The sequence below is a fragment of the Staurois parvus genome, unplaced genomic scaffold (assembly GCF_062004578.1).
Source record: "Staurois parvus isolate SC_StPar_1 unplaced genomic scaffold, SC_StPar_1.0 ptg000850l, whole genome shotgun sequence".
NCBI lineage: Eukaryota > Metazoa > Chordata > Amphibia > Anura > Ranidae > Staurois > Staurois parvus.
In genome coordinates this window covers 5,519,791-5,533,173 of record NW_028318646.1, presented here as the reverse complement: position 1 = coordinate 5,533,173, position 13,383 = coordinate 5,519,791, and positions in this window count along the sequence as shown.

Genomic DNA, 13,383 nt, shown 5'->3' with positions numbered 1-13,383 from the left:
CCCTGAGTTTACTCCTGGCCTATCACCAGCGTTTCAATGGTGGATCAATAAGGGTTTTTTGCGTTTAGATGGACTTCGTCCTCGTTCTCTCCAATATTTTTTGACAAATTGCCAGATGCCCTCCAGTGAACTGTTCCGTTACCATCAAATTATATCTTTTATCACCAGTAAATTCAAATTACTTGTAGAACCTTGCACACTCACCCCTCTAGAGATCTCCTGTGGGGCTACTGGGATGATGAAAGGTCGATTATCCACTATTTATGCTTCCCTTGTCGATCCACTTACTAAGCTATCCTAAATGATACCGTGGGAAAGGGATTTGAACATCTCTCTAGATCTGGACACTTGGCAGACTACGGCCAATGCTCTATCTAAAATTTAGATGAATACTACTCTTATCGAATCCAATTATAAAACACTTCTTCGCTGGAACTTAGTTCCTGCACGTCTTGCTAAAATGTACCCATCTGTGTCACCTAATTGCTTTCGACACTGCGGATAAGAGGGCACTATGCTCCACATATGGTGGAAATGTCCGATGGTTCATAGATTTTGGATCCGAATATATAACTTAATTTATTCGGTAACAGGAATTAATATTCATAGATCACCAGAAGTAGCATTATTTCATCTGTTGCCCACTGATATTCCCAAGAAATCAGTTAAATTAATTCTTTATCTTTTGTTGGCGGCACAAATTACTATAGCTAGATGTTGGAGACAGTCATCCATTCTGCTAGACTTGGTGAAACAGAAACTTAATTGGATTATGATAAATGATAAACTTATGAGTATCGTTAACAATAATACTTCTAAATTTGAGGTTACATGGAAACCATGGATTAGGTATATCTCTATTTTTTTATGGACCTATGGCTGGCCCTGTTCTCTCTTTTCTTTCCTTCCTCTTTCTTTCTTTCTTTCTTTCTTTCTTTCTTTCTTTCTTTCTTCTTTCTTTTTTCCTGATATATTCTTTATCCTTTTCTTCGACTCTTTCTGTTTAATTTTTTCGGTCTCCTTATTTTTGTTAGATGGCTATATGAAACTGGCCATGTTTACTGACCGATGGAATATTTGGTACCCTACTGGGGTTGTGTTTACAACATCATTGGTTGATGTATTCTTATTTGCCTATATATTCCATGAATCTGTTTATTTGTCACAACTCACCATGTAGGTGGGCTATGTTTTCTATTTTTCTGTATACCACTTTTTACAGATTTTCTATAAAAATATTGAAATATAAAGTCAGAGCTATGCCATGCCACAATGTCACAATGTAACCAACATCTTCTCACCACTGGCCATTCCAATGCATCCAATTTCCATAGATTTTTTTAGGACATTTTCCTGAGGCAGGGTTTACAGGAGATAGATTAAGACTAGGGAAACATAGAATAAAGCCCAAAATATAACTAACCAATTAACAGAGAGCAACCAAGACTACCATCCACTGTATATTAATTGGTGCAATGCTCAAGCAAGTCATTGTTTATGCTCTGAGACTGCAAAACCAGGTACAGATTGGGGGAGGATAAATGCATAGAGTGAACAAGTGACGTTGGCAACAGGTCTGACTTTACAGATCTGTGACAGAGAAAGTGCTCAGAAAGACACAGGGCATGATATGTGCTGTATTTTGACCAATTCTGCTCTAGCACCTGTGCACCCTTATGGACCAGATCAATTTTTAGTTATACTAAGGGCTTGTTTATTTCAGATAACAAAGTAATACATACAGTGCTGTGAAGGTGCGAAAAATACTGTAAATTAAGAATGCTTTCAGAAATAGAAGTATTCATATGTTATTTTTATCAGTTAGTAAAATGGATAATAAATAAACAGGAGAGAAATCCAAATCAAATCATTGTTTGGGGTGATTACCCTTTGCCTTCAAAACAGCACCAATTCCTCAATTCTTTTAAATACACTTGCATGCAGTTTTTGAAGTCCCCCCCCCCCCCCCCCGAGCCCTGATCCCAGCATCATCGAGTCTGTCTGGGATTACATGAAGACACAGAAGGATCTGAGGTAGTCTACATCCACAGAAGATCTATGGTTACTTGTTTAGAACAACCTACCTTTCAAGTTCATTCAAAAACTGTGTGCAAGTGTACCTAGAAGAACTAAAGGATTAATGCTGTTTTAAAGGCAAAGGGTGGTCACACCAAATATTGATTTGATTCAAAATTTTCTTCTGTTCATTTACATTCCATTTTCTTAAATAATAAATATAATCTATTACCTCTTCTATCTCTATTAAAGCATTCTTAATTTACAGCATTGTTTCACACCTGCCTAAGACTTTTGCACAGTACTGTACGTTGTATATTACAGATTTTTGATACTGTATTTATTATGTATAATCCATACAAATTATATTACAAGATAACAATGTAATACATGTAGCTTTTTAATTTTTTTAAATTTTTTTAAGCAATACATATACAAACAGACATTTTCATTTTCAATTCTGTGCATTTTTAAAGAAAAAAGTTAGAATGTTAATGGTTAACAATTGAAATAAACTGGTCAGATGCAATACTTTGGCCAATAATATATTTTGGCCAAAGTCCCAGACCCCTCACTATAAAAGCCAGCTCTTCCAGCAGCCCTTTACCCATGTGTTGGAATTAGTAGTGAAAGACAGATGACAATTTAGAGAGAGAGCTTTTGTGCTATTGAACTTTGCTAGTATGCTACCACAATGCTATATTCTGTGCTGTATATTGCCACAAGTGCATTACAATGAATTGTAGTTTGTGTGGCTAGGAAGACCCAACAGTCATTTTTAGGAATACTTTTTTTTTTTGCATGTTAGTGACAATTTCCGTTGCTCTGTTATTAATGTTTGTTTTTTTGGGGAATATTTTGCTTTTCTTAGTTTCTCAATGTTTGTGTCCATGTCTAATTTTTTATTTATCATTTATAACAAAAAACACCAACAAAATAGTGTTTTCAGGGTTGGTGTTTAGTTTTTTAGCTTTCTTTTTTCTGTGAGGTATATTTGATTCCTATATCATTTCGTTAAGGTCTTTATTCCAGAAAACATTATTAAATAGAGGAAAAGTAGGTGGAACATACAGAAGTCGTACATTCAATTACATAGGCAAAGAGCCCCATAGAGATTTTGTTATGGTGTTTTATTTATTTATTTATTTGGGGAGGGGGGTGAGCATCAGCAAAATGAATTTGTCAGTGACCTTTGCAAAACTGACATTTATTAGCAGGACAGCTCAGCATACTATTGTGGTGCAGTTTAGTCCACAAAAGCATCACAATGTCAGGTGCAGTGAGCACCATGTAGCCCTTCCAGCTCTATCATAAGTGCTATTAAAGCTAGGGAAACATCCATTACTATTATTTCTAGAAAGTCTAAAAGGAGATGTAGAAGCTGATCTTGTGCAGCCTAATAAGTGGTGAGTAGGTCCTGTATTCACATACCAAAGTGGTGGTCAGAGCACACCTTCAAGAAGGGAGAGCATGTCTGCCCTTATTTTTGGCAGTGGGCATGCTGTACAGCCAGAGCACATGGAGAAAGTGGTGGAGCAGCTAACCAAGCCTCTTTATCCTCCTTCTCTTTCTCTCTGGTGCAGAGCAGCATAATGTCAACAACACCTGAAAAAGATCCTTAGTCAAGTGTCACAGGATCTTCTGCGAAAAGTGTGTAATCATTTCTGGCCATCATACCCAACCTTTCTTTGGCTGAGTGAAATTTGGTGTCAAGTCCACACACTGACAAACCGTCTGATATGCAATACATCCTTGGCCATGCTGCAGCAGCTGCACATGCATAAGCAGGCTGTAATGAGTACTTGCAAAAGTATAGGACAAGGACAGACCCAGGGAACTGTTTTTTTTCCGTATGCCAGTGATTCCTCTCCAGAATGTATGTACTGTGTTGTCACTAGGATAGGAGGAAACCAGAATGATGAGCCATGACAAAGCAAGCATCTGCAACACTATCCCAGCTGGAGCACACACTGTGTGGTATAATGGGCACTGTAGGAACAACCACAGGATGAATTAGGGGAATTTCTTAATATCGCAGTTACCACTTTATCCTGACTCCCTGTAATGCCACACCAATCACAGAAGGGGCATAAGGAGGACAGGAGTTCGGGAAGGCTTCCAGGAGTTGTACATGGTTGGGAGAAGATAGCAGAGGACAATGTTGTCCTCAGTGACACTGACTATTCTATTTCCTTGGTGTGTTTTATTCCTCCAATTTCCAGTGTCTGCAAAAAACTAAATGTTGCTTTTTCTTTTGATCTTTTTGGTCTATTTTAGCGCACTTACTAAATCGAGAATCTTTGTGGATAAAGTCTGTTTGAAATAGTGTGGTGTGATTCCTAATTGTAAACTGCCTAGTCTCTACCTCCTGAAATTTTGGCCTATCAAAAATGCTTAAAAACTGTACAGATAATCTGTACAATATTTGTTTACTGAAATAGTGGACTCCCAAACAAGCCTAAATGATTTGGTGCAATTCTGTAAATTTTATCTGTCTTTAGGTTAACAAAAGACCACAAATGTGTATTTCAAGATGCAATCTGCCTGATTTCTTCCTTAGAAATTGTGGCCTATCCAATAAAGCTTAAAAATGTGTGCTGCAAATAGGTCCAATTTTTCATTTTTCAATTTTATCTCCAGATACAATCTGCCTGTTCTATCCTTCAGAAATATAAAAAGGTTAAAAGCTGTTTTGCAAATCTGCTAAAATGTTTACATCTTGGAAAAAAAACGTTTTTTTTTTATCTCTAGATGCAATATGCTTGTTCTCTTCCACAGAAATTACAGCCTATCCAAAAGGTCTAATCAGCAAACTATTTCTATCTTCTAAATCTGCCTGCCTAAAAGGCTTAAAATGTGTGCTGAAAACTGTATTTTTTTTCTGTTTTCAATTTAAAAATAAAAAGACAGCAGTTTGTTATTTGCAAAGGTAATGTGCTTGCTCGCTTCTTTTGAAATTGCAGCCTATCCAAAAATGCCTTTAAACAGTTTATTGCAAATTTGTGCAATTTTTCTCTTTTCATTTAAAATAAAAAATACACACGTTTTTTATTTTCAGGTGCAATATGCTTGCTGTATTATTCATAAATTGTAGCCATTCCAAAAAGGTTTGGATGTGGTATGCTGCAAAGGATTGCAATTTTTTGTTTTTAGCTAAAAACAAAAATGCACTAATTTTTGATTTCCAGATGCAATATGCCTTCTATATCCCTCTATGCCTCCTTTGGAAATTGTAGCCTGTCCAAAAAAGGCTTAATAGTGTGGTGCAAATGTGTGAAATATTTCCATCTTCAGTCTCTAAAAAAAAAAAACACTCATTTTTTACCAGATGCCATGTAATTGCTGTGTCCTTCAGAAATTGCGGCCTGTTAAAAAAGGCATAATAGCTGTGGTGCAAATCTGTGCAATTTTTATGTCTTTAGTCTTTAGCCTATTCTTACCCTCTGAAATAGTGAACTATTAAAAAGCCTTCAAAACCTCTGCAAATATGTAATATTTCTAAGTCTTTAGTCTCAGAAAAAAGACACTGTTATTAGTTTATTCCAGCAGACACTATGGGGTAGATTTACTAAAATCGGTGCACTCAAAATCTGTGCAGCTGTACATGGTAGCCAATCAGCTTCTAACTTCAGCTCATTCGATTAAGCTGTGGCAATAAAACTCGGAAGCTGGTTAGGTTCTATGCAGAGTTGCACCATGCAGTTTTAGTAAATAACCCTCACATCTTAGACAAAAGGAGTACATTCTGGCCAGCAAGCCAGTTCTATTTTTCTGGCTTTTGGCACTAAAAAAAGTACATTTTAATTTTTGTTTTATGATAAATTCTTCCTGGTATCTTCCTCTTCCATTGTGGCCTAGTAAGAATGTTCACATGTTGTGTAGCATGTGCAGGCTACAGTTTTTTAGATATAATAAACTCACATTTTTTTCACAATAATAAATGCCTCATCTCTCCATCTCCAAGTATTGAACTTTGTACACAATACAGTGTGATACTGAAAAGAGGATCACAAGCTATGCTTTGAAACTTATATTACCACTGTTTGCCAATTTGTGTGACGTTGATTGTTTTAATTAAATTTTTTAAGTATGTAGTTTCAGATAGATTTTAGCTTAAATTTTCATGCAACTTCCACTGCTCAATTCTGCCCTATTGCTGCTACATAATAAATCTTATCTTTGCAAAAACTACCTAACAAACAGTTTTTGTGCAGTGAAAGTCAATCATATTGGATTGCCACTGCCTTATTTAAGCCAAGGGACAATGTAGGACAAATGTACAATTTGGAAAAAAATTAATTACGTCTGAAGCTTATGCAATGCCAAAATACTATGTCAATGCTGCTGTCCCCAAAAGTTGTAATGTTCTATAAAACCATATACAGCTTTAAGTAATCCCCCAAGCAAGCATTATTTGAAAGATTTTTGTATTTTCAATGATGCCCTACCACCATAGGATCGGTGTGCATTCCACCAACAAGAAGTTGGGTCCAGATGTAATTCCAACCGGCACCGGAAGTGACGACAGCTGCAGGGCCTCGACTAGTTCCACTGACTGCATCTTCAAGAAGCCATGGAGCCACAGTTTTCCCTTAGCTATTTATTTATTTTGGAACACATGCCGTTCCTATGGTGGTATGGCGGTTCTAGTACTTCCAAGAATGTCTACATTAGTACCTAGTTTGGGTACAAAGATGAGTACAATACTTTGTTACCTTGTTTATTTTTTATAATAAAATACTACACTATAGTATTTTTCTGGTTTGATGTTGTGGTGTCTCTTAACTGATGGTTGAAGATATATGAAGATAACAGAAGATCTACTGGAGAGTGGTGTGACTGTTTTGGAGTATATTTATTATCCAAAAGTCCTAGTTGACCTTTAGTGAATTAGAGGTCACTGGATTGTTCGTGCGCACTTCTCAGAGGTAGGGATTTTGTGGTGGCACTATTAGAAGACATTTTATCAACAATGAAGATTTAAATACTCAGTATGGTGAACATGTTGCATGTTGATTGACTTTATTGGATTATATCATATATTTATGGACTTTATTTTATTAATTGAATGTTGATTTCTGTAGAGTTTTGATTGTGTTAGTGCCTAACATATCCTTTTTTTTAATTTTCACAATAGGAGTGATTAATTTAATTTTCACTTTTAGGAGTTCAGCTGCATAGTTTGTTTTTATTTAAAAGCAGGCACCTTTATATATAATTTATTGTTAACTTCAGACACAGCAACCTACTTCTCCCTATCTACCGACAGCCTCACAGGTTAGTGAAGTTCGGGATCCCTTCTCCTCTCAGTTCAAAGAAGAGATCGTGGCTACCCCACAAGGCAAACCCCCACTGCTTTCCCCTTCTTCTGCCTCCTTGGGAGAGGAGCTGGAGCTTGCAGTGTCCTCTGCCTCTTCTATTCACAGGAAAATGGCAGAACTTGCAGAATTAACTTTGAGCCCGGCCAGTCTGTCACAAGAGCATCCACCTGTACAGCCAGTTGATTACTCAGGTGATGCAGTGCTTAATGCCAGATTCTCTGCATTTTTGCAGCAGGAATTGTTTAAGGCATGTACTATTATTACCACTGATTTGGGAAGTGACTTTCAGAGTATTGGCAAAAGACTGGACACTATTAAATCTAAAGCTGATGAAACAATGAAGAGAGTAAACTAAATTACAAGCATGATTTCTTCTCTCCAGGAGCAAGTAGACCAGGCTAATACCAAAACAGAAGACCTGGAAAATCAGTACAGGAGATATAATTTGAGGATCAGAGGTCTTTTGGAATCAGTTACAGACCTAGAGGAGGCTGAACATTCTTTGATGAAGGCCCTAATACATGATATTTCCCCTAATCAACTAGAAATAGATAGGATCCATTGTGCCCTAACAGCCCTGTGACCTGATGGCTTGCCCAGAGATGTCATCACAAAGCCACATTTTTACAGGTTCAAAGAGAAGATTATGATGTAGGCTAGAATCAAGAATGATATTTCCATCCAGGGTCACACAGTCTAAATTTTTGCAGACATATCCCAACTAATAGTCCAGAAGAGGAGATCTCTCAAACCTTTATTTTATTTAGTTAGCCATCAAATTAACTATTGATGGTCATTCCCTTTTTGCTTATCCTTAACATATAAGGAGAAATCTCATTCATTTATCAACTTTCAGTCTGGAGAAGAGGTGCTTTTGGGACTGGGCCTAATTTCAAGAGACTCTCCCTATCACGTACCTGGTGACAGAGGCCAATGGAGAGAGGGCTTCCCTTGCGGCTAAGTTCCAGACTCCCCTGAAAGTGGGACAGCAGGCCAGAGTAGCACAGGTCACCTGTGGGAGTGCTTGTTTGGTGGTCCACCCAGGAACAATGCTGATGCGCTGAGATGGGGTCTGCAGGCAGGGAGCGCCTGTGCGAGGTATGCAGGTCTTCCAGAGAACAGAGGATCACAGGATAACCAGTTCAAGCCAAGGTCGGGTGCCAGGTGGGAATCGGAGCAGATGTAGTCAAAAGGGATGGCCGAGGTCATACACAGAGCAGGAGAGAAGATCCGTTAGACAAGCCAGGGTTAGGTCGGGGATAAACAGAGCAGACAGGTCCAGGAGCAAGCTGAGTCGTTAACAGGAAATCACAAGTCAGGATAGCAAGGGAACAAAGGTACTAGGGAGCCAGAGATTAACCAGCACCTGAGAGTAGTACAGGACTTCCTTATAAAGGCCGTTTGGTGCCAAATTTGAGCCCATGTGAACTTCTGCGGTCATGCAAGGTACTGGCAGGGGTGCCAGGTCTCCTAACACCTCTGCCGAGGACAGAGCCCTGACACTCCCACAGCTAAAACTCAATACACTGCAACTCGTCTAGTCTCTCCTCTGTGTTTCCAACAGACACGGCTTTCCTCCAGGAGACATTTGCCTTCCACCTGAAAATCCCTGGGGGTGACTGCTGGTGTTCAACCCCTCTTTCTGCCGAGACCAGCCGTCTTGTCATTGGACTTCATCCACCTTTGAAGACATTTCTTTCAGGTAACTTTTGCTCATGTTTGTGAACAGTTTTTTACTTCTGATAGACCGCAGAAGTATGGCAACTCTAACTGCATAACATGTTCCCTTTCCCCCCTACGTCCCCTGCCCCTTTTTTCCTCTCCCATTCCCCCTCCAAAAATGTATATGGGTGCAACCACATAATTTTTTGCCCCTGCCCAGGATAACACAGGGCTACCTAGATAGAAGCATCCCAGCTCTGGTTGTTCACCAGTACACAGGGGCTCTACCATATGCAGCTAATTTTCTTTTGAAATCTTAGTTATGTGTTGACATAAATGTTCTATTTATACTGCTGATACCAACCCCCCCCCCTCCGTTTACTTTTTGGATAATGAGCGAAGGGGACTGGGGTGGAAGCGCATGCCATCTGAAGTGAATTTGCCCATTCCTTGCGAGTGGCGGCAAATAGTAGGAATTTTGGCCCTGGTTAATAACTCAATTGGACAGTCGTATGGTCGGTGTGGCAGAAGTGTGTTAGCACCACGTTTGCTAAAGATGTCTAAGAAGCCATGGTAGGCTGTGGGATCAACTTGATGTAATTCAACATCAGTGTCCATGCATTGATGTCAAAAAGGGTAGGGTCACCAGCGTGATGTCCCAGGTGGCCCCGCCCCTTACATAATTAAGAGCTGTCAACCCAGCTCACAGTAGAGGGCTGCATGTCATCGTCGGGAACTGAACTTTTTTTTTTTTTCTTTTTTCAGGTCGCCGGCGGCTTGCATCGTAATTGATGTTGGATTTACTTCGGGGGACATTCTTTTAGATTTTTCTTTTAATAAAGGACTTGTCAAAGACCGTGTCCTGTCTTTGTTTTTTACACTACACTTTTTGTTTTTTGTGAGTGAGTAGCGGTACCGTGTACCCCATACTCATTCACATGGGGGGCTTCCAGATTCCGATAAGCCCCCTGCCCACAGACCCCCACAACCACTGGCCAGGGTTGTGGGGAAGAGACCCTTGTCCCCATCAACATGGGGACAAGGTGCTTTGGGGGGAGTTCCCCCGCCCCAAAGCACCCCCCATGTTGAGGGCATGTGGCCTGGTATGGTTCGTGGTGGGGCTCGCTCGCCCCCCCCCCATTTCCTGACCTGCTGAGCTGCAGGTGTGGGGTCCCCCCCAAATCCATACCAGATCCTTATCCAAGCATAAGGATCTGGTATGGATTTGGGGGGGACCCCACACCATTTTTTTTTATTTTGGCATGGGGTTACCCCTTAAGATCCATACCAGACCCGAAGGTCTTGGTATGGATGGGAGGGGGGACCCCACACTTTTTTTTATTTATTATGGTGCTGTTTTTTAAATGTAATTCTGGCTTTTTTTTTTCTTTTTTTTCAGAATTTCAGATGTTACTTTCCCCCAGTTAAAAGATACAAGGTTTCCTGTAACTCTCCGGGAAAGTGACATCTAAGCTTGTGAACTATAGTGAGGAAAAAAAAAGGCTTGCCATTACATTTAAAAATCAGCGCCGACATTATGAAAAAATTTGTAAACCAAGGCATTATTTTCAATGGATTTTCATTTGTAAACCGAAAATTACATTAACCGAAGCGTTGGCAAACCGAGGTACGCCTGTATTAGTATTGCAATCCTTTGTATTGGGATACATAGAACCAACATACATCTGAATTGGCAACATAGCACAACATTTGTGTCACATTTGAGATATCTGGCTAGTTACACTGACCTTGCCCAGGGACTTAGGGTGGATTCACACCACAGAAATACAGGCTGGATTAGTATCACAGCTCAGCGGATAAGTGGTTAGCACTGCTGTCTCACAGCGCTAGGGTTGTCAGTTTGAATCCCAACCATGGCAATGAAGTTGCGTGTTCTCCCTGGGCGGCTGCCCTAAAATAGATGTGCTGGCAGCTTTCTGTCTAAATAATCCCATGAATGTGAATGTGAATTAGAATGAGGCCTTGTCTGTTCAAACACCTTCAAAGCTGCACCTTATGTGATGCACCTTATGTGATGGGTGAGATAAGGGCCTGGACTAATGATTGATGGGTGCGTTTCCAACACTGATTTCTAAAGTAGTACATGTACTACGTTTGTGGCGATTTTGTCAGATGTCTTGCAAATCGCAAGGACAACAGCAACTTCACTGTAAGTCGCACGATTTCTAAATCGGCTTTGATGTGACCGGGGTGTAAGATCTTTTTATGTTTGATTTCCTGAGTGTTTTTCCGATTTATGGGAAATCCCGCATAGTAGCAAATGTGAATTGACATTTTCAGTATTGCATGCGAGATGTGGTCATGTGACTGCCTTAACTCATGTGATAATCTGGTGTGAATTGTGCCCATAGGGCCAATAAATATTGCCATAGAGTTCCCCTTCACATCCCTGTTCAATGTTCTGTTGTATGCTGCACAGGTACACTTCACTGTGGATTTCTTTCTGCCTCTGATTTGTGGGGCCTGTATACCAAGGGTTAACACAGGTGAGAAGATGATTGGTGCCCGATAATCAGGTGAAAACACTTTCTCTGACCAAATGAATGACAGTGGTGGGTGTGGCCTTCATTGGGGGTGGGACCTTGTTTGGTGTGCTCCAATTGCAACCTATGTTATATAAAGACCTGCAGTAGTGGGTGATTGCCTGTTAATAGGCCAGGTTATTTTCAGCAAGTCCGTGCTTGTGGTGGTTTGGGGAGGAAGAGATATTGTGCTGAATTGCCCCAGACCCCACTCAGGCTGTGTTTTGATGTGGGCTGTAAATGTTTTGCATTCTTTTCCTTCTAAAGTGTGTTTGTGTGTTATTGTACAATGATTGTGTTTATTATCTTTGCATTGTAATCCTAACAAATGCCAATTGTTCTTCGCTTCCAAATCTGCACTTGGCTATAGTTTGCTTATTTAACTTGAAATGCAGTTTTAAGACAAACCTGATGAGAAATGTATGTGTGGGGGATTTGAGGAGGTGGGAGGCGTTTGATATTTTGGCACTGTCTTATGCATTTTTATATTGATATTTTGATCTGCAGCCTGTTTTGTGGATAGATAATCCTACTAAGTGATGGTGTGTGTTAATTTTATGGCCCTGAAAATGTTGCTTGATTCATATTAACCGTTTGTTTCCTGCTGTAACCTGTGAAAGCACAGTTCATTAGAAGTATAATCTTTAGATTGTAAGCTCTTATGAGCAGGACCGTTCTATTTTAGCAACATCAATCCTGCTTTTCTTTTTTTTCCCACCAAGAAGTTGACTGTACCTACTTGTTGCTGCTGTCCAAATAAATGTGGAATATATATATGATCAATAAATGTTTAGACTATATTTTTTGGGGGGGTTATTTCATGTTCAATATTCTAGCACCCCTAACACTTATATTTTGCGAGCTATATGTACAGCGCTGAGCGAACTATTGGCGCTTTATAAATACTGTATAATAATAATAATATATAATATGCCCAAATCTAGTTTGTTAGAGCGCACATATGCAAGTATGTCCAAACTAACAAACCAAAAGCCCCCTATTGTACCACAAGACCATGTTATGTACCAATGAATAGGTCGTGTTCAATGTACAAATATGTACAATATTTTCTCATTAATATCCTTTTTTACTCTAGAATTTAGCCACGCAGGTTAGACTTTAGTTCTTTTATATTTGTTGCTCATGAATACGCTGGTTAACACTATTATTTAATATGTTCTTAAAGCACTCCCATTTTTCCTCAGTGTTCTTCATTTCTAGAATTTGATCCCATTTACTATCGTGTAGTATGGAGAGCAAAGTGACTCTTGAAATTTTGTGTTCTTGTCCTACCCTTACGTTTTATTTTCCATCATTTACACTGAACATAAATGCTCTGTTTATTAAGTTATCCCTTACTTCCACATCTGCAATCAGCTCTGCATTGTTTGTAATTAGTAGGTCTAGGACATTACTTTGAGTTGGGGCATCCACCAACTGACACATAAAAATTGTTCTGCAAGACATTCAAGAAATGACAAGCCTCAGATGTGTGAGCAGTTTACCGTTGTGTAGTGCGGAGAGCAAAGTGGCTCTTTTGAAATTTTGTGTTCTTGTCCTTCCCTCATGTTTTACGTTCTATCATTTACACTAAATGTAATTGCTCCATGATCGTAGTTTTTTAAGTTAACCCTTACTTTCACATCTGCAATCAGCTCTCCATTGTTTGTAATTAGTAGGTCTAGCAGGACATTAATTTGAGTTGGGGCATCCACCAACTGACACATAAAAATTGTTCTGCAAGACATTCAAGAGATGACAAGCTTCAGATGTGTGAGCAGTTCCATCTGACTAGACAGTATTTGAATAATTTAACTTTCCCATGATAATAACATTGCCTT